General features: G+C 40.6%; 1 protein-coding gene across 7 annotated transcripts in view; it reads right to left on the reverse strand.

Annotated features, from left to right (window-relative positions):
- RBM47 (RNA binding motif protein 47) overlaps window positions 1-21,715 on the reverse strand; it is a 209,288-nt gene that overhangs the window by 38,632 nt on the left and 148,941 nt on the right. For all 7 annotated transcript variants that reach the window (XM_054486415.1, XM_054486423.2, XM_054486422.2 and 4 more), the window contains one exon: window positions 4,082-4,204. The gene's annotated coding sequence lies outside the window, so the exon portion shown is untranslated. The remainder of the gene's footprint in view (window positions 1-4,081; window positions 4,205-21,715) is intronic.

Raw genomic sequence — 21,715 nt, forward strand, 5'->3', positions numbered from 1 at the left:
CTAGCCTAAGCCACTATCTACCCCTGCTGTTCTCTTTTTGGGGATTTCTTCAAGCATATTTACAACAAAACACTTGCTGAGCCCAACTGCCACCTCACTGCTGTATCCTAGTTACATGATCCATCAGTTCCCCAAACGCTTGCTTTCACCTGTCTGTTGGGAAACCACCTAAGCCTATACGAGGAAGAAAAACCATTCAGAACAAATGTTGGCTTAAATACTTGTGTCGTTTTCTTAACTGCTTGACACAGGCTTTCACCGAGATTTGGTGGGAATCAAAAGTACATCTTTAAAAGAATCCTGGCCTTTACCTTACACTATATACAAAAATAAACTCAAATAGATCAAAGACCTAAATGTAAGAGCTAAAACTAAAAAACTTAGAGGAAAATACAGGGGCAAAGTTTCATGATATTGGATTTGGCAATGATTTTTTGGACAACCCCAAAAGCACAGCAACAAAAGAAAAAATTGACAAAGTAAACAATCAAAATGAATAACTTTTGTGCACCAAAGGACACTGTCAAGAGAGTGAAAAGGCAACCCACAGTGTAGGAGAAAATATGTGCAAATCATGTCTGATAAAGAGTTGATATTCAGAACATATAAAGAACTACAACTTAATAACAAAAAGCAAACAAGCTAATTTAAAAATGGTCAAAAAAGTTGAATAGATATTTTTCCAAAGAAGATATACATTATATATCCGCAAAGATATACATTATACATCTGCATTACACACTGCAAAGACCCTTGAAAAAATAAAGAAGACACACAGATGCCCCTTAAGGACATGAGAAGATGCTCAACATCATTCATCATTAGGGAAATGCAAATCAAAGCCACTGTGATATATTGCTTCACACTCACTGTGATGGCAATTATCAAAAAAAAAAACCCACAAGTGTTGGTGAGAATGTGGAGAAACTGGAACCCTTGTGCATTGCTGGTGGGAATGTACAATGGTGCAGCTCCTGTGGGAGAAAGTATGGTGGTGCTTCAAAAATATAATCACAATAAACAGAAGTACCACATGAGCCAGCAGCTTCTCCTGATGCACAGTGCAAGAAATGAACATAAGTGGTAATAATAAATATTCAGTGAATGAATGTAGGCCTCACATATCTTTAGAGAGATTGAGGTTGATAAGTAATAACAGATCTGGTGACACTGTCTTCTACTTTAGAGACCTGGATATTAGCTAGAGGTGGGGTAAGTAAAGGGGAGGGAATAGGCTTTTATTAGGTTGGTGCAAAAGTGGTTGCAGTTTTTGTTGTTACATTTAATGGCAAAAACTGCAATTACTTTTGCACCAACCTAAATATTTTTTGAGTCTCTATAAAAATATTTCTGGTTTTAAATCTTCCTAAATTGGTAATACACAGTTTTTACATGTGCCCTGTGAAATGCACATTGTCATATATGATCCGTGGGGATAGGTGGGAAGGTGGGTAAAATTTGCTGTTTCTGAAAGAGTTGGACAATATCAAGAGCTTTACAGTGTTCATTAAATAGTCAATTCTCATTAGCCCAATGATTCCATTTATAGACATGTATAATCAAATACCCAAGCAAAAATTTACATTCAAATCTGTTTGCTGCAGTGCTATTTATAACACAATGCAATGAACGTAATATTATATATTTACGTGTAATGTAATAAACACAAATATTCAATGGTATAAAAATGGTCAATAAATTGTGGCATAGCCACAGCTTAGAGTACCTGTTTAATGTTCTCAGCTATTTTAATTTTGCTAAATAATATTTAAAGATATGCGGTAGTCCCCCTTCATCTGAGGGGGACCTGTTCCAAGACCCCCAGTGGATGCCTGAAACCTCTGATAGTACTGAACCCTATATATACTGTTTTTTCCTATACATATTTACAAATATAATACATACCTATGATTAAGTTTAATTTATAAATTAGGCACAGTAAGAGATTAACAACAACAATAATAAAATGTAACAAGTATAACAATACTCTAATGATAAAGTTATGTGAGTGTGGTCTCTCTCTCTCTCAAAATATCATACTGTATGCCTCTATTTTTGGAATACAGTTGACCACAGGTAACTGAAACCGAGAAAAGTGAAACTGCAGATAGGGACTGACAGCTGTATATGAAAATTAAACAACCAGCCGGGCGCGGTGGCTCACGCCTGTAATCCCAACACTTTGGGAGGCCGAGGCGGGTGGATCACGAGGTCAGGAGATCGAGACCACGGTGAAACTCCGTCTCTACTAAAAATACAAAAAAAAAATTAGCCAGGCGTGGTGGCAGGTGCCTGTAGTCCCATCTACTCGGGAGGCTGAGGCAGGAGAATGGCGTGAACCCGGGAGGGAAAGCTTGCAGTGAGCTGAGATCGTGCCACTGCCCTCCAGCCTGGGCAACAGAGCGAGACTCTGTCTCAAAAAAAAAAAAAAAAAAAAAAGAAAATTAAACAACCAAACAAAATCAGAGTAAATACACCATGTTAATTCTGGTTATATTTGGATTATGGGCTTATGGGTAGATTTTGTTACATTTTTCTATAATTTCCAGATTTCTTTCCATTAGTATACTTTTATAAGAAGAAAAAAATTACAATTAAAAAAATTTAGCTCTCTGAGTCCCTGAATTCAATGGACTAAATCCAAAACCTAGCCTAGGGGACATGAAGACAAAGTACCTATTTTCTCTTGCAGGGATTGTTGGGCACATCAGTGTCGCCAGCAGCCCCTCCCTGACACACCGATATCTACTGCCTCCACCTTCTGGAGCTATGTGAGGGCTGGGATCCAAGGTCAGGGTGAGGCTAGTCTTTCTCTTATCTTCCCTTCCTAGCACACACAAGATTATCGTCCATAGAATAATCTCACTCACTAGATCCATAGAAAGATCTCGGCTCAGCAGGGCACGGTGGCTCATGCCTGTAATCCTAGCATGTGGGAGGCCGAGGCAGGCAGACTGCCTGAGCTCAGGAGTTCAAGACCAGCCTGGGCAACACAGTGAAACCCCATCTCTACTAAAAATGCAAAAAAATTAGCTGGGCATGAAAATTAGCTGGGTGTGGTGGCGTGCACCTATAATCCCACCTACTCAGGAGGCTGAAGCAGGAGAATTGCCTGAACCCTGGAGGCAGAGGTTGCAGTGAGCCGAGATCTTGCCACTGCACTCTAGCCTGGGCGACAGAGCGAGACTCCCTCTCCAAAAAAAAAAAAAAAAAAAGAGATCTTGCCACACTGCAACCTCTGCCTCCTGGGCTCAGTCCTACTTGGAGAAGATTAAATGGTTGTCAAAGTGCTTTTACATATGTTGTGGTTCTTTGGACCGTCACGAATTGGGATGACAGTTATTTTTACCTTAGATGACAGGCGAGGAAACACAAACTTAGAGAAGGTATGAGGATTGATCAAAAACGCAAGATACTATCACACTGAATCCTAGTCTAGTTTGTACCAAGAACCCTTTCTCGTGTCACACAATCAAAATACAGTCTGACTGAAACATAGTTGACTGGCTGGGTGCTGTGGCTCATGTCTGTAATCCCAGCACTTTGGGAGGCCGAGGTGGGTGAATCTCTTGAGGCCAGCAGTTTGAGAACCAGCCTGGCCAACATGGTAAAACCCTGTCTCTAATAAAAATATAAAAATTAGCCAGATGTGGTGGTACACACCTGTAATCCCAACTACTCGGGAGGCTGAGTCACGAGAATCGCTTGAACCTGGGAGGTGGAGGCTGCAGTGAGCTGAGATCACGCCACTGCACTCCACCCTGGGTAACAGAGTGAGACTCTGTCTCAAAAAAAAAAGAAATAGAGTTGACCTCTTTTTTGGGAGGTTAAGAGGCAGATTTATAAGCAACACATAGTTATATCTTGTCTCTTAAGTCACAAAGATGTAAAGTGTACAGAGACATAAAGGTTTATATTGAGGGTTCCAAATGACTTATCACGTTCTATATTCCACTAACATTGCCACATGAACACACAACAGGTACACATTGTCTAAGTAGCAGGTATCTTGGTTGATAGGAATGAAAACTTATGTTCTTGCTTAAGTGGAAAGGAAAAGGACCAGAGGAAGTATACTCACCAAAACCACTAATTTGATTTGTCTGGTCCTTTATAAGATGCAGAACGAGAGTATACAGGCAAATTCAGGCAGCTTCCTTGGGATTCCTCTGTTCAATTTTTGCAGTGCCCTTTGAGGCAAATCCTAAGGGTTAAAAAAGAAATGGTTAGAAATATTTTCTATTTCAACATGATTTTCATATGTGCATTAGAAATTGTGGGGGGGGGGCAGATTCTCTTGCATAGTTCCTAAGCATAATAATTAGAAATTGGGGGGCCATTTTCTTCAAAAAATGAAATACCATTACTGTAATTATCATGTTCTCTACAAACCAAGTGCAACTGCTTATCTGATTCTTAAAGAAACAAGGAACAGTAACAATAAGAAAATGACCAATTTCTTCCATTTGTGTTTTTCTCTCTGCCTTCTTCAGAGTGTGCATGACTTCAAGATGCACGTAATGTTTAAGAAGGAATACAGATGTAGCCTATATTTTACAGTTATAGACTCACAAAAGAGATAGCATCCTTTACAGAAATAATCATATCTAGCTCATGGACTTCCCAGCCAATTTGGGAGCTTATGCTACACATCACTAACAGATATTCAAACTCTTCCTGCAGGGTCCAGAGAGGGTTCCCAAAACCACTGAAGCAAGTACTCCAGCTATCCACTACCAACCAGAGTTGGTATGAAAGAGACTTACTATTCTGCCCTAAAATGTAGAATTAAGACTCTTTTTTTTTTGAGATGGAGTTTTGCTCTTTTGCCCAGGCTGGAGTGCAGTCACATAGTCTCGGCTCCCTGCAAACGCCACCTCCCAGGTTCAAGCGATTCTCCTGCCTCAGCCTCCTGAGTAGCTGAGATTACAGGTGCCTACCACCACACCTGGCTAATTTTTGTATTTTTTAGTAGAGCTGGGGTTTCATCATGTTGGCCAGGCTGGTCTCAAACTCCTGACCTCAAGTGATCCACCCGACTCGGCCTCCCAAAGTGCCGGGATTACAGGTTTGAGCCACTGTACTTGGCAGAGTCAAGACTCTTTTGAGGATGTTCATTGCATGGAGAGGCCCATGAAAAATATGATTTGGGGGTTTAGAATAATCTTTAGTAAGTAATGATATAGGAAATATTCACATGAAAATAATTTAAAGTTCAAGATAAAGATATTTCAGATAAGGAATTAAAATATATCTTAAGCACAAAACTTTTATTTTTATTTCAATGTGTGGAAATATAATCTGCCTGATTTTCCAAACTACAGAGAGCCCCCATCAAGCCAAGTGAAGCTCCAAATAACTTATACAAAATTCAATATGGCACAGTGGTTTCAACACCAGACTGGGAACCAGAAGGCTAGTTTTAAGGCTACCTCTGTCATGCCCGGTTCATTTCACCTGTCTGAGCCAAAGTTTGCTCCCATGGAAAAAAAATAATAAAGGAGGCCAGGCGCGGTGGCTCATGCCTGTAATCCCAGCACTTTGGGAGGTCACGGTGAGTGGATCACTTGAGATCAAGAGTTCAAGACCAGCCTGGCCAACATGGTGAAACCCTGTTACTACTAAAAATACGAAAAATTAGCTGGGTACAGTGGTGGGCGCCTGTAATCCCAGCTACTCAGGAGGCTGAGGCAGGAGAATCACTTGAACCCAGGATGCAGAGGCTGCAGTGAGCCGAGATTGTGCCATTGCACTCCAGCCTGGGCGACAGAGCAAGACTCTGTCTCAAAAAAGTTAAATACATAAAAATAAGAATAAATAAGAATAATAAAGGAGTTGGATTACCAATAGTTCTCAACATTAAAAAAAAACAACAACATTGTTTGTTTTTTCTTTGTGTTTTAGTTGTAGCACACTTTTTTCCACCAAAAATCTAACTAGTTGCAGAAACAACACCAATAAAACAGAAGCTGGTTGAAGTATGGGTAGGGGATGTTGTCGGGAGGTGCCCCCACTTCCATCATTCATTGTGTCCCGGTGGAGACACCACAAGACCTTTAGGACTCCATAGAGCACAGTTGGAAACCTTCTGGATTAAATGGCCTTTAATACCACCTATAGCTCAAAATTATCCTGCCATAACTATCTTTATATTGGAATGACTGGGTGCTCAGTGAGATCCATAACATTATGGGAACACAGCAATAATACTTCACCATGATCTAGTTTTAATCTTGTTAACAATGATCTCCTGAAAGAAAAAAAGCCACACCCTCAAATAAATTATAGAGCAATAGCTGTTAAATGATTTACGTTTTAATACCATAATCTTTACCCAACTCTGTGAAAAGATAATTCCTGAAATGCTGCATCCTGGATAATACCTGGTAATCAAGATCATAGTGGTTGATAAAAACTATGAAAACGAATGTACAAAGTACAAGAAGGTGTATCTTGAAATTAATTGTACACTGTCTGGACAATAAAATAAAATTTAGACTCCTGCATCTCTCATCTACTAGCTAAGTAAATCCAGACAAATATATTCAACTTTCCTGAGCCTCAGTTTCCACCTCTATAAAGCAGAAATCATTCCTGGCAGGACTGTTGTGGAGAACAGAGAAAATATTTATAAAGCACCATTCTTGACATATATTATTTGCGCAGAATTTTGAGTTTTCACTCTTTCTATAATGGTAAAATGTCTCCCTTTAAAATGTAATATCAAGGTAATGAATATGTAAACTCTAAGAATTGAAAGCAAATTATTAATATATAAATGAAACACAGGATTCACGTAGTTTTGTGCTACATCATAAAAAGGGAAAGAAGGATCACAGATGTGCCTTTCACGGCTATTCAAGTAACACAGGACATTTCCCCAAAATAAAACACTTAGGGTCAATGTTTGTTTCCAGAAAAATCTGACTTTCCAGAAAAACTCCCAACACAATCCATTCCATAATTTTTTTTTTTTTTTTTGAGATGGCGTCTCACTCCATCCCCCAGGCTGGAGTGCAGTCACATGATCTTGGCTCACTGCAACCTCTGCCTCCTGGGTTCAAGCGATTCTCCTGCCTCAGCCTCCTGAGTAGCTGGGACTACAGGTGTGCGTCACCATGCCTGGCTAATTTTGGGAGGCAGAGGCCAGCAGATCAAATAAAATAGATTGTGTTTGGAGTTATTCTGGAAAGTCAGATTTTTCTGGAAACAAACATTGACCCTAAGTGTTTTATTTTGGGGAAATGTCCTGTGTTACTTGAATAGCCGTGAAAGGCACATCTGTGATCCTTCTTTCCCTTTTTATGATGTAGCACAAAACTACGTGAGTCATTTTGTATTTTTAGTAGAGACGGGGTTTTGCCATGTTGGCCAGGCTGGTCTCCAACTCTTAACCTCAAGCGATCTGCTGGCCTCGGCCTCCCAAAGTGCTGGGGTTACAGGCGTGAGCCGCCATGTGCGGCCGGAATGTTTAACATTGTTATGTTTGTCATAAAAACCTTCAAGCAAAACCTATATGTTATGTTTGTCCTGTGGCTTCACATTCCTCCTTACACAATATTGGATACTCCAGAGGACCCAGTTTGAGAAGGTTAGTTCTAGTCCAAACCTTTGATTTTACTATGGAGGAAACTGTCTTACCAAAGGTCACACAGTAGGTAGGAAACATAGTAATAAGATCTGTGGGGCAGTTTCTGGAGAAATGGGGTGGTTTCCAGACATTAATGGCGTTAATTCATTCCAGCTCCCCCTGCCCCCCAGCCTGGTACCGTGAAATTGCATAGACATCAGTCATCCCATCATGGAGTCTTCATAAAGACCAAATAGGGAAAAGTTTGTAGATTCCAGTAGGAGGAAAGCTATGCTGACAGAACAACTGGTTTGTTTTAATGTTTTTGGGCATGTGAATCTTATAGCTGCTCATGACTCTGTCTTCAACACATGGGGGGACTTGAGGGCAAACGTTTACTGAATGCTTCTGACATCATCGTAGTTTGCCTACCTTGATTTTTTTGCCCTGTCTTCTATTTGTGTCTTGACGTGTCGTATGTAGTTTTGAAAGCTGTTTCAAGTCCATTTTTGGAATGAAGCATAGCATACATAAAACACTTGAAATTAATACATTTATTTTTTGGAAAAAGATGCTCCAGTCTAATATCAAGTCATGTCCTGTTCTACTTCTCTCAGTCATAAAGCTAAGCTAAAAATAACTTTCTCACCACAACCCTCCACCAAGGAATGAGAATTCCATTTCTTAAAAACAGATCCTTTCTTTTCTTTATTTTTTAAGAGGTGGAGTCTCGCTCTGTTGCCTAGGCTGGAGTGCAGTGGCATGATCTTGGCTCACTGCAACCTCTGCTTCCCGGGTTCAAGTGATTCTCCTGCCTCAGCCTCCCAAGTAGCTGGGATTACAGGTGCACACCATCACACCCAGCTAATTTTTGTATTTTTTAGTAGAGGCATGGTTTCAGCATGTTGGCCAGGCTGGTCCTGAACTCCTGACCTCAAGTGATCCGCCCGCCTTGGCCTCCCAAAGTGCTGGGATTACAGGCGTGAGCCACCGCATCTCGCCAGAACCTTTCTTAAGATAAACCAATTGCCCTCACCCAAGGATGCTAGTACATGGGGTCCTAAAGCTGCCAGGAGATCACCAGGTTGAGGGTCAAATAACTGAGTTCTACTTCTCGCTTTGCCACCTGAACAGTTTGACCATGGCATGCTACATAACTTTCTGAGCCTCAGGTTGTCACCTGTATACTGAAAGATCACCATTATAAGGATTACACAAGACACAACATTTGAAAGCATCTCATAAACTAACCATTAGCTCCTGCCTGGACTTCTACAGTAGACTCCCAGCTGGCTTCTCCCTATCCACTCAGGCCTGCAACAATCAGTCTAGGTCTCCTTACAGGCAAAGGGACTGTTTAAAAAATATACAATTTGGTCAGGCACGGTGGCTCACGCCTGTAATCCCAGCACTTTGGGAGGCCGAGGTGGACAGATCACCTGAGGTCAGGAGTTCGAGACCAGCCTGGCCAACCTGGTGAAACCCCATCTCTACTAAAAATACAAAATTAGCCGGGTGTGGTGGCACACATCTGTAATCCTAGCTACTCAGGCAGCTGAGACAGAATTGCTTGAATCCAGGAGGTGGAGGTTGCAGTAAGCCGAGATCGTGCCAGGCACTCCAGCCTGGGTGACAAGAGCAAAACTCCACCTCAAAAAAGAAGGGTTTTATCACCCTTCTGCTTAAACCCCTACACTCTCCTCCCATTGCCCTTAGACTAAGTTTGTATCCTTTGTAAGGTTTGTAAGGCCTATAAAGAGGCTCCACGTCCTCCTCCAGCCTCATCTTGTGTTACTTCCCCCTAACACATGCTGTTCCAATATTTCAGCCCTCACCAACTCCCCTGTCTAGCCAGCTTGCACTCATCCCAAACTTCATTCCTTCTAGAAAGCTATTCCTGCAGCCCCCTGTGATATGCTCCCCCAACATCATATAATCCTTCATATAGCACTAGGTTGAACCATATGAAATTGCTATTTTGTAGGACAAAAACAGTAGACTGTTGGCAATTTTCTTTGGTTTAGCCTTATAGTAATTGCTGTAATGCTAGTCATCTTGAGTCAGTTTTAAACTCTACCAGGGAAGAATCTAGATCTGACTCATAACTAGAATCCTAGAGTTCCACACCCAATCCAAGCCAATAGTAGGCACTTAATTGTTTAATTAGTCTGAGATGTTGTTACTACCTTTTTAATGCCAAGCATATAAATTTTATATTGTCATTAATAGTTAAAAAATCGTTTTTTGCAGGGTGCGGTGGCTCATGCCTGTAATTTCAGCACTTTGGGAGGCCAAGGTGGGTGGATCACCTGAGGTCAGGAGTTTGAGACCAGCCTGACCAACATGGTGAAACCCCGTCTCTACTAGATATAAAAAATTAGCCAGGCATGGTGGCGCATACCTGTAATCCCAGCTAAGGCAGGAGAATCACTTAAACCTAGGAGGCGGAGGTTGCGGTAAGCTGAGATCATGCCATTGCACTCTAGCCTGCAACAAGAGTGATGCTCCATCTCAAAAAAAAAAAAAAATCATGTTTTTCTTCAAATGCTATTGATACATTCCATAGGACTAAAATGAAAAAAATGGAATGAAAAAGCATCACTTTCATATTTTCATTTCTGGCATTTCTGGAAAGCATGAATTCTAGTAAGTGTAATATATATATAAACAAGTATAGAATTTAGCCCACTGGTAAGGTAACATTTATGGATTTTTTCTTTTTAAACTCAAATGTTTTTCACTGCTTGGCAGAATAAAGGAGCTCTCAAAGGAAACCAGATAATTTGGATTTATCTCCTTTTACAGTTTTTGCCATGTGACAGTAAATCAGCTAAAGAAAAAAGATAGCATCTAAAAGAGTGCTAGACTTGAAATGAAGGAATTTTATAAGCTTCCCTATGACATTCAAAAGAAATGCATCCTGAAACATTCCCAAATCACCTTATCCTATGCCACATCCCACTATGTCCCTCATGAAATGAACACAGCCAAGACCAAGTCTAAACCAAATTGAGATGGTATATGTGGTAGGCTAGGTGAACTCACAACCTAAGTAACATAATAATATTAATAATAGTATTGATGGTCATCATCAACATTCATTGAATGTTTATCATGCACTAGGTATGGCACTAAGCATTCCACATACATCGTCTTATTTAATCATTGCTACAACCTCATGAAGCAAGATCTATGATTCTACTCATTCTGGAGATGCCAGAACTGAGGTATAACGAGGCTGCCCATTTGTTAAGGTCCCTTAAGCTGGAAGTGAAGATGCTGGGGTTCAAACCCCAGGCCTTCTATGGAAGAATCCAATTGCTGCTGCACTCCAATTTGGAAGAGTAGAAAACTGAAATCTGTGCTATAACAAAAATGACAAATGATTCTATATGCATTATATATTATAGCTTCGGAGTCAACATGAGGAGTTAAAACTGAATGGCAAATTCATGAATTGTTAAGGCCCATCAGGAAGGAATTTTTTCAAGAACCCCAATATTCAGCTTTAAACAGTAAATGATACTCTCAACCTAGGTTAGAAATATAGATAGGAGTTCAACTTTTTGGGTGACAAATAGAGAATATCAGATAGGCATAAATATCATGGGCTCAGAAATACCTGGTGTTCTGACTTGTTTCCCTAGCTTCTTAAAAAACTATCACACTTTAGAAAGTTTTTGAGAACTCAGAGACCCCACAAAATGAGTAAACAAAACTGCAATTTCACTTTCTACTGCTTAGTTAATAATCTCTAATCAGACAGTTCTTTCTTGCTAACACCTAACAAAATTATCTACCTCTTTCAAATAGCAAAGAAAATGAACATACTAACATTCTTACAGTGGAAATATAATTTTACAAATAAACACAAATTAGTGAATCTTTACATATGATTCACAGATGGTGGTGATGAGATTATCATGCCCCTCCCCACTCAGTCTTTGTGCACTGACATTTGACCCTTTTTATAATATGCACCTTGTACCAGTGAAACCTAAGGCACCAGCTAGTTACTCATTAAACTTGGGTGCTGAGGGCTGACTTGTACAAATTACGCTGTTAACTGCCCAGCCTGGCCTCTGTGCAGAAGTGGAAAAAAGCAATCATCATAGCTGTCAAATTCTGTCATATCGGCAGAATTGAACTACAAATTGCAGCAATTTGTACCTGACCTCTGATCTGTGAAGTTAGTCTAAACCTTTGAACCTTAGCTTGGAACTGAGAAGCAGCATTGACTTATACAGGACAAGGTGGCTAGCAAGCGTTCTCCATTGTGAATAGTTAACACTGTGACTGTTGGTCGCCCCCCACACCCATCTCCCCCAGAGAGTCAACCAGAGTAAAAGACACAAATAACCAGGATCTTGAGAACGGCAGACGTCTTACAAAAAGGCATTTGGAACAAATTGAATACAAGTATACAATTTCAGGATGCAAGTCTTTTTAAATGAATATGTCAAAATAAGAAAATGGAATCTGCAATAACTGAAATTCTTGGATATTTAATACTTTGTGATACGTACATTAAAAAATTCTCTTTACAAATTAGACCAAAGTAGAGTTTAAAACGAAACATTTAAATACATTTTTAATCAAATGGTGCCATCTCTCATTTGTCACATTTTAAAATAAACATATTACCTAATCTCTGTTATAAAATACAAACCCATATTAAGCCACCTTTGGAAAAAAGCAATCAGGGAAAACCAGTTACACTTTTCTTTGAACCCAAACTTATCTTTTGACACTAAATATCAGATGTAGACTAATAAATAAGTATAAGAATATGCATTTCTCACATATACATTTTGTTGCAACATTGATTCATCATAATGAGAAGGGAGAAGGGTTCATTAAGAGAGAAGAATATTTTTCTTTAAAAGATTAGCTTCTACTTCAAATGCTATTCAAATTGCTCCACTGCTAGACAGAGAGAAGTGACTAAAGATTCTACTTCTCTGGTCATTTGAGTTAATATTAAAACAAACTTTGAATAGCATATAAAATATAACTAAACAATTATTTATAATGAAAGTGAAACTAATGTTAATACTTTAAAGCATATAACCTACACCTAAATAATTCCATTTCATAAATTTAACTCTTGGTTTGAAAACAATGATAAGAGTCTTCTTATACGAGAACTTTTCTCTGAGAGGAAATGTCATCATTGTCAACATTTATATGCTAATTATCATAAAGCTAATTCCATTAATTTTTCCTTATTTTAATTATCACATCTTAAAATTATAATTTCCTTCTCTAAACACTGACTCTGAAATGGCTTTAAAAAACAAATATGGGCAACATTGCTGATAAATTCCTGCTTCTTACCCCATAGTTTAAATAACAGGAAACTATAAAACAACAAAAATACTGTGAAGATCTAGATTTTTCAAGCATATCAAGTGAAAAGCTGTTAGACAAACTGATTTTTTAAAAAATGTTTTTAACTTAAGAATTTTGGTTTTACTGCTGGTAAGGCAGACTGTGCAGCAGTTGAAATTCTTACCAACTTCCAATTTTTTTGTGGGGGGGGGGTCTTCAATTAAAAGACAAACAATATGGATCATTTGTTTATCTGGTCTGATCTAAATTGCTTTAACCAAACACAATTACCTCTTCTCCTCTTCAATGAAAACAAATAAGGTTTCCCCTACCTTTCCAATCTTGATCTGGACGCGACAGGCTAACTGTAATGAAAGCTTTGCTTAAGCAACCTTCGCTCCCGATACCAGGAGCTGTGTAACTCTGTTATACATGGCACAGGGCTCCTCATTGGTCAACGAAATGAGCTTTGGCCACTTAATGCCTTGGGAGGCATTTGCTAAGGGCACCTGGAATGAGCTTGAGTGGGTGGTACAGAAAGAAGGGAGGTGTTAAAACTGCCACATAGATAATGCTCAACAGCAACCTGAAACGGAATGGAAACCCTACTGTAACTGATGGATTTGGGGAAGGCTCAAGAAGACAAAAGCTTTGCCACTTCATAGAGGAGGACATTTAACAGAAATATTTTATTGAAACCCAAATAACGACCATAAGGAAACAAATGATTTTTCAAAATCCACCATCCTAGAACCAGATAGACGCCCATTACATTTGTACAGCTACATACAGAGATAAAAAACAATAATGCCCACCTCATCTAGGCTGTTGGGATTAAATAAATAAATACATGTAAAGTGCTTAGAAAAGCTCCTGGCATATAGAAAGCACTCAGAAAGTGTTACTAGGATTTCTTAGAAATGTTATATTTTTAGCAAGTGTTGCTTTTTCCCCTTCTCATTATATCTGGGGTAGGTAACTTGGGTTAAGTACCTTGTGTCTAAAAGACTGTCAACAATCATGTTTATGATGATCAGTCTGGGAAGAAAAAAATAGGAAAAAATTACACATGAACCAAACCCTCACCTTATTTTACTTTATCAGTTTGGAGCTAGAAATTGATTTACTCGTAAGAAGTGGAGACAAGTAGAAGAGGCATAGAATGAAAGAGAAGCAGGCAGTACAGCAGGATTTATGGTAATAAAACCATCCGTACATAACAACAGATCAGGAGGACCTGAGGCACTTAAGCTGAGTAAATACACTCCTTTTCAAGCAGTTATGGGATGGAACCTCATCGAAAGTCTCTCTGGAGGCTGAGTTTGTCAGTTCAGGCAATTGGGAGGTTAGAGGAAAAGGGAGCTGAAGCTGCCTGGAGGAGGTCTTGAAAGCAATGTGACTTCTGTGTCCTCTGCATCGGGATGAAAGTGAGCTCTGCGGCACATCAAGAGAGGAAGGAGAAACTAACTCCTCCTAAAACAAAAATTTCAAAAAAATGTGGTCCCCAGTTTTCCCTGAGTCATCATTGTATCATTGTTAACCTTATTCAGTTAAACCTTAGCAACTTGAAGGAGCCACAGTTGGAAGTAAAAAGGCCAGAATGGGCTGGGTATGGTGGCTCGTGCCTGTCATCCCAGCACTTTGGGAGGCTGAGGCGGGTGGATCACTTGAGGTCAGAAGTTCGAGACTCGGGTGTGGTGGTGGCCTCTTGTAATCCCAACTACTTGGAAGGCTGAGGCATGAGAATCGCTAGAACCTGGGAGGCGGAGGTTGCAGTGAGCCAAGATGGCACCACTGCACTCCAGCCTGGGCAATACAGTGAGACTCCGTCTCAAAAAACAAACAAACAAAAACGGCCAGAATGACAACAAGAACGTTTTCAATCTATTCATCTACCCATATATTTTTTTAAAAGACAGTTTTATTACTCCTAGATAAAATAATAGCTATCGACAATGACTATAAATTATCAACAAGTTAACATAGGGTCAAAATCCAAAACAAGTCTAAGATTATAACTATGTTAAATATTATATAAAACTAAATTGCTATGTTCTGGCTGAAGGAACTCTGAAGCAATCCTTAGTTACTAAGGCAGTGTTTTCAAAAACTACTGATTTTAGACAAATTTAAATTCCTCTCGACTATAAATGGGACTCAGAAAGTCTGTTTTTCTATAAGAGTAATTTGGTATATTATATAAGAAAAAGTTCTGGCATGTTTTAAGCATTAGAGAGTATTTTGAGATTGAGGTTTGGTGTGAGTGTGTGCACGTGTGCTCCTATACCAAATGCTACCAAAAAATAACTTAGGCAAAAACATAGGAAATAAACCATCTCAGGATGATGAATTTTAAGACTAAGGGGGTAAGGAGAAGGCAATTTTTCACTGAATACCTGAAAACAACAACTACAATTATAGGCTGCCCTAAACAAAAAATGAGCAAATTTTTCCTGCCTTGGCTTTGAACAAAGTTAATTTAAAAAATACATGCACATAAACACACTAGTTTTAACAAACCCAAAAAATATAGAAAAGTACACAGAAAAAGCAAGTCACCCCTTCTACTGATAGTAAAAGTGGCTCCTACTACACAGCCCTCTGTATAGGCACACGTGCATCACAGTAGAAAAGTCATGCCACATGAGCCATGTTAACTTCTTTTTTTTTTTTTTTTTTTGAGACAGAGTTTTGCTCTTATTGCCAGGCTGGAGTGCAGCGGCGCGATCTTGGCTCACTGCAACCTCTGCCTCCCAGGTTCAAGCGATTCTCCTGCCTCAGCCTCCCGAGTAGCTGGGATTACAGCCATGTGCCACCACGCCTGGATAATTTTGTATTTTTAGTAGAGACGGGGTTTCACCATGTTAGTCAGACTGGTCTTGAACTCCCGACCTCAGGTGATCTGCCTGCCTCAGCCTCCCAAAGTGCTGGGATTACAGGCATGAGCCACCACGCCCGGCCACATTAACTTCTGTATAGTTCTGGCTTGCAACAAGCTTAAATCGTCCCTGGAGGAGTGATCCTTTGATTTTCACAAAGCATCTTTGATTTAGAGTAGAGTGACAGCAGGCAGTTCTGAGGTCTGAGGCTGTGGAGAAAAGGAAAAAAAAGTACAGATGCAAAATAGAAGCCTAGGATGAGATAAGCTCTGAGGTAGATTTGGAAAAAGGAGTAAGAAACAGGACTAAGGTCCAGGAGAGGAAGAAATGGAGCATAGTAAGACATGACTATGTGGCCTGTTTTAGATAGGATCTATTAAGGCCACTGTGGCATCCTGATAAGAGAGTTATTATTATTATTTATTACTTTATTATTTTTAGAGACAGGTCTTGCTATGTTACCCAGGCTGGTCTCGAACTGCTAGGCTCAAGTGATCTGCCTGCCTTGGCCTCTCAAAATGCTGAGATTAGACATGAACTACCATGCCCAGACTACTTTTTAGTTTAATTTATCTAAAAGCTAAGATATAGCCAATGCAAAGATTATGTGTGTATTTGCTTTTGTATATAGTAGTAGCATATCATTTTCCACAAGTATATTTGACACTATTTAGAATTTCAAGCCTTTGCTGAAATTGTTTATTGTATTAACACACGACTAAAGCATAAAAGAAACTCCACATATGTGTGCACATAGACATTCAGATGGTAGCCTTCACCTGAAAAGGTGTCAAACACTGATAATGAAATCACATAACTGTATTGGCGGTATCAGCAATAATAGTTGGCTAAGAAGCTAATTAACCAGTATTGAAAAACAGATGAAGTATAAAGCAGTATCCACAAGCCTATATGATTAAAGCACCATAGTATTTTCTTTCCGTTAATTTGTCTATTATCCTATTATAGCATCAACAGTCACAGAGAAGGAAGAATTAAACAATGGACATTGTCATATCTGAAATGAGTGTTCCTTATCTGGAGATTAGGAAGGATCTGTGGGCTGTCCTTTTAAAATTTAAAATGGTAGGCTGGATACAGTGGCTCATGCCTATAATCCCAGCACTTTTGGAGGCCAGGATAGGAGGAGTGCTTGAGCCCAGGAGTTTAGGACCAGCCTGGGGAACACAGTGAGACCCCATCTCTACAAATAATTAAAAAATTAGCAGGGCATGGTGACATATGCCTGTGGTCCCAGTTGCTCGGGAAAATTGCTTGTTTGAGCCTGGGAGGTTGAGGTTGCAGTGAGCCATGACTGCATCACCGCGTTCCAGACTGGATGACAGAGTGAGATCTTGTCTCAAAAATAAATAAATAAATAAATAAATAAATATAAATAAAATGGTACCTTCTCAATTGGCACCCTTGGTTTATTTACTTATTTTTGTTTTGTGATAGAGTCTAGCTATGTTGCTCAGGCTGGTCTAGAACTCCTGGGCTCAAGTGATCCTCCTCCCTCAGCCTCCCAAGTAGCTGGGACTACAGCTGCACCATTGTGCCCTGAGGTACAACTGTTTTAAAGATTAACATTACAAAGGTAACTAACATTTGTATATTTCATCCATTCAAAGTGCCTGACACGGGTCTAGGTACTGGGGCTATAGGAGTGAGCAAAACAGACAAAATCCCTGCCCTCACGAACGTCATAGTCTCACAGGGGGGTCAGGCATTAAATGAAAGAATCAGTAAAGTATATAGTATGCTAGATTGTGAAAGAACTAAGGAGGAAAAACAGCAGGGCAGGAGAATAGAAACGTGTGTGTGTTGGCTGGGCGCAGTGGCTCATGTCTGTAATTCCAGCACTTTGGGAGGCTGAGGTGGGCGGATCATGAGGTCAGGAGATTGAGACCATTCTGGCTAACATGGTGAAACCCCAACTCTACTTAAAAAAATACAAAAAATTAGCTGGCCGTGGTGGCGGGCACCTGTAGTCCCAGCTACTTGGAAAGCTGAGGCAGGAGAATGGCGTGAAACCAGGAGGCAGAGCTTGCAGTGAGCCGAGATCACACCACTGCACTCCAGCCTGTCGGACTCCATCTCAAAAAAAAAAAAAAAAAAAAAGAAAGAAAGAAACGTGTGTGTTGGGTGGTGGTGGGGAGGTTATGTCCGCATAATCTCTGAATTATAAGGGAACTATATTTACCATTTATTAGCAATAAAAATTAAGCATATTAATCCATTCAATTTATCATGGGATATGCTATTAATATAAACTCATTTAAATCACATCTTAGCCAGGTGTGGTGGTGCACACCTGTGGTCCCAGCTACTCAGGAGGCTGAGGTACGGGGATCGCTTGAGCCCAGGAGGTCACGGCTGCAGTAAGTGGTGATTGCACCACTGCACTCCAGCCTGGGCAACAGAGCGAGACACCCCCCATCTCAAAAAAAAAAAGTATATATTAAGTACTTCTTGCTTACATGCTAGTGGATAGTCAGTGTGAAAAGAGGCAAGGCAGGCTGGGCGCGGTGGCTCACACCTGCAATCCCAGCACTTTGAGAGGCTGAGGCAGGCAGATCACCTGAGGTCAGAAGTTTGAGACCAGCCCAGCCAACATGGTAAAACCCTGTCTGTACTAAAAATAAAAAAATTAGCTGAGCATGATGGCTAGCACCTGTAATCCCAGCTACACAGGAGGCTGAGGCAAGAGAATCACTTGAACCCGGGAGGCGGAGGTTGCAGTGAGCCGAGATCATGCCATTGCACTCCAGCCTGGGCAACAAGAGCGAAACTCCGTCTCGAAAATAAAAAAGAAGAAAGAAAATAGGCAAGGCAGCTGCCATCTCAAATAAAGTAGTAGGATCCTAGTACAGGAACTACAGAAAAAAAATCCAAGAGAAAACATAATGCTTTTGGATAATTATTTTGAAGCAAACCTGATTTCCCATGTCTTTCTCGAGTTTGCAGGAACTTCAGATAGTTTAAACTGGCTAGGCCGTGGGCTGCTCTGGGATCTCCACTCACCCTCACTCCGCCTTATTCACCATTCCCTCTACCCTCTTTAAATCACAGTCTTTAGGGCCACCCTGAGTGCTCACCTACTGGACCAAATCCCTATCCCTTAGAAAGGTTTGCTGACGGGGCGAGACTGACTCAAAGGGGAAGAAGAAAAGGATGAGAGTGGGTGGGGACCAACCTTTTTCAGGATAATATAAATTTAAATTTATCACAAAAGCACAGTCAGTCTGTGTTCCCTACTTTCTTGTGTAATGGGCAGTCATGAAGCCCACAGACTTCAAGCATCCATGTGTGCTACATACAACAGTGACAAGAGTACATGTGGGAGGCAGCCACTTCAATTCATCACCTCCACCTGTAATAAAATAACTATAGCTAACTCCTATATACAGCCCTTGTCCTTCACCAGGCACTGTTCTAAGCGTTTCACATATATTAACACATGCAACTCCCATACATAGGTTGAGGCAGGTACTAGTATCATCTCCATTTTTTTTGTTTTTTTTTTTTTTGAGACGGAGTCTCACTCTTGTTGCCCAGGCTGGAGTGCAGTTCCGTGATCTCAGCTCACTGCTACCTCCACCTCCTGGGTTCAAGTGATTCTCCTGCCTCAGCCTCCTGAGTAGCTGGGATTACAGGTGTCCGCCACCATGCCTGGCTAATTTTTGTATTTTCAATAGAAACAGGGTTTCACCACGTTGGTCAGGCTGATCTCGAACTCCTGACCTCAGGTGATTCATCCGCCTCGGCCTCCCAAAATGTTAGGATTACAGCCATGAGCCATGGTGCCCAGCCTCATCTCCATTTTACAGATGAGAAAACAAGAAATAAAGTAATTGGTCCAAGACAAACAACCAGCAAATAAGTAGTGGAGTGAGGATTCAAACCCAGGCACTCTGGCTCTTAGAGATCACACTTTACCGCCTCAAGCTAAGTAGATAATCTTTCTTTCCTCCTAATTAGCTACCTCTCTACCTACCTACCCATGTTTCACCTTGCTGCTCTGTCAGCCTGCCAGGGACAGGAGTTTCTGTACTAAACCAGAAAAACTTTGGAACTTTGAGACGGCATCTTTGGAGCTAAGTAGGAAACCCTTTAATGTTCGATGAATGAAACCGTAAGTTAAGAAAGCCACAAAATCTAATTTGAATCTAAAGAGAATTCTCTTTGCATTTTCTCTCTAAGCCCTTCCTCTACCCAAGGCAGCACTCTTCATTAATTCTTAGAAACCTGCTAGATTTTATGGCGATCCCTTTCTGTCTGTCCCTCTAACATAGTAAAATGTAGCATCTGATAAACTAAGTAATTATCAGTATTTACCTAATAGATTCTGTGGTAGTTTTAACAGACTTCTTAATCTTAAAAAGAGAAAGTTCAGAATACACAGTGAATGCTGGTAGAGAGAAGACACCTATTACCAAGTCACAGATCATGTGTAACATTGTAGCCTTTTGTTCCACTTGTGCTAAAGAAAAGCCAGCTACCTTGTCATAATGTGAAAAGCAGATATATTTCCTCCTGAGCCAGGAGGAACAAGGCAGTCAGGTTAACAAGGGCTCAGGAAGCATGTGGTTTTGCCAAGTATTCTGTGAGTTTTACTCTTTAATAATCAAATGATATTTTAATAATTTCCTCAAAATTGCCACAAAAATCCCCTAACATTCTGGATTTATCAAGTACTATGCTCTTCCATTTCAATTGGTGTTTAAGGAGCACTTTCTATAATATCCTGAGATGTACTCAAGCCCTGGGGAAGTGCAATCAAAGACCTGGATCATATGTTGTTTCTTTCTTTTTATTTATTTATTTTTTTTGAGACGGAGTCTCACTCTGTCACCCAGGCTGGAGTGCAGTGGCGTGACCTTGGCTCACTGTAACATCTGCCTCCCAGGTTCAAGCAATTCTCCTGCCTCAGCCTCCAGAGTAGCTGGGACTACAGGTGAATGTCACCATTCCCTGCTAATTTTTGTATTATTATTATTATTATTTTTTATTTTTGAGATGTAGTCAAGCCCTGGAGAAGTGCAGTCAAAGACCTGGATCATGATGTGGCTTTTTTTTTTTTTTTTTTTTGACGGAGTCTTGCTCTGTTGCCCAGGCTAGAGTGCAATGGCATGATCTCAGCTCACTGCAACCTCTGCCTCCCAGGTTCAAGCAATTCTCCTGCTTCAGCCTCTAGAGTAACTAGGATTACAGGTGTGCGCCACCATGCCCAGCTAATTTTTATATTTTTGGTAGAGACAGGGTTTTGCCATGTTGGCCAGGCTGGTCTTAAACTCCTGACCTCAAGCGATCTGCCCGCCTTGGTCTTCCAAAGTGCTGGGATTACAGGCGTGAGCCTCCGCGTCCAGCCTTTTTGTATTTTTAATAGAGATGGAGTTTCGCCATGTTGGCCACGCTGGTCTCGAACTCCTGACCTCAGGTGATCCACCAGCCTCGACCTCCCAAAGTGCTTGTGATTACAGGCATGAGCCACTGCGCTCGGCCATGATGTGGTTTCTATTAAATTACAGGCGTGAGCCACCATACCTGGCCATGATGTGAGTTCTATTAACTGGGAGCTAATAATCCTCTTGGAGAGATCATTAAATGTCTGATAATTACAACATATAGAATACACAGAAATGGAACAGCATGTGCTATCCAGACAATGGGAGCCACAACAATCAGGTGAAGAGCATTGCTAAGATAGATCAGAGTCCATGGGGAAAGCTTCCTGGAGGAGGTATAACTAGCCTGTATTCCTTTTTATCTTATTTTTTTAATTTTTTGAGACAGGGTCTCACTGTGTTGCCCAAGCTGGAGCGCAGTGGCACGATCTCAGCTCACTACAACCTCCGCCTCCCCGGTTCAAGCCATTCTCCCACCTCAGCCTCCCAAGTAGCTGGGACTACACGTTCATGCCACCACACCCGGC

Source organism: Pongo pygmaeus, chromosome 3 (assembly GCF_028885625.2).
Source record: "Pongo pygmaeus isolate AG05252 chromosome 3, NHGRI_mPonPyg2-v2.0_pri, whole genome shotgun sequence".
Lineage (NCBI taxonomy): Eukaryota > Metazoa > Chordata > Mammalia > Primates > Hominidae > Pongo > Pongo pygmaeus.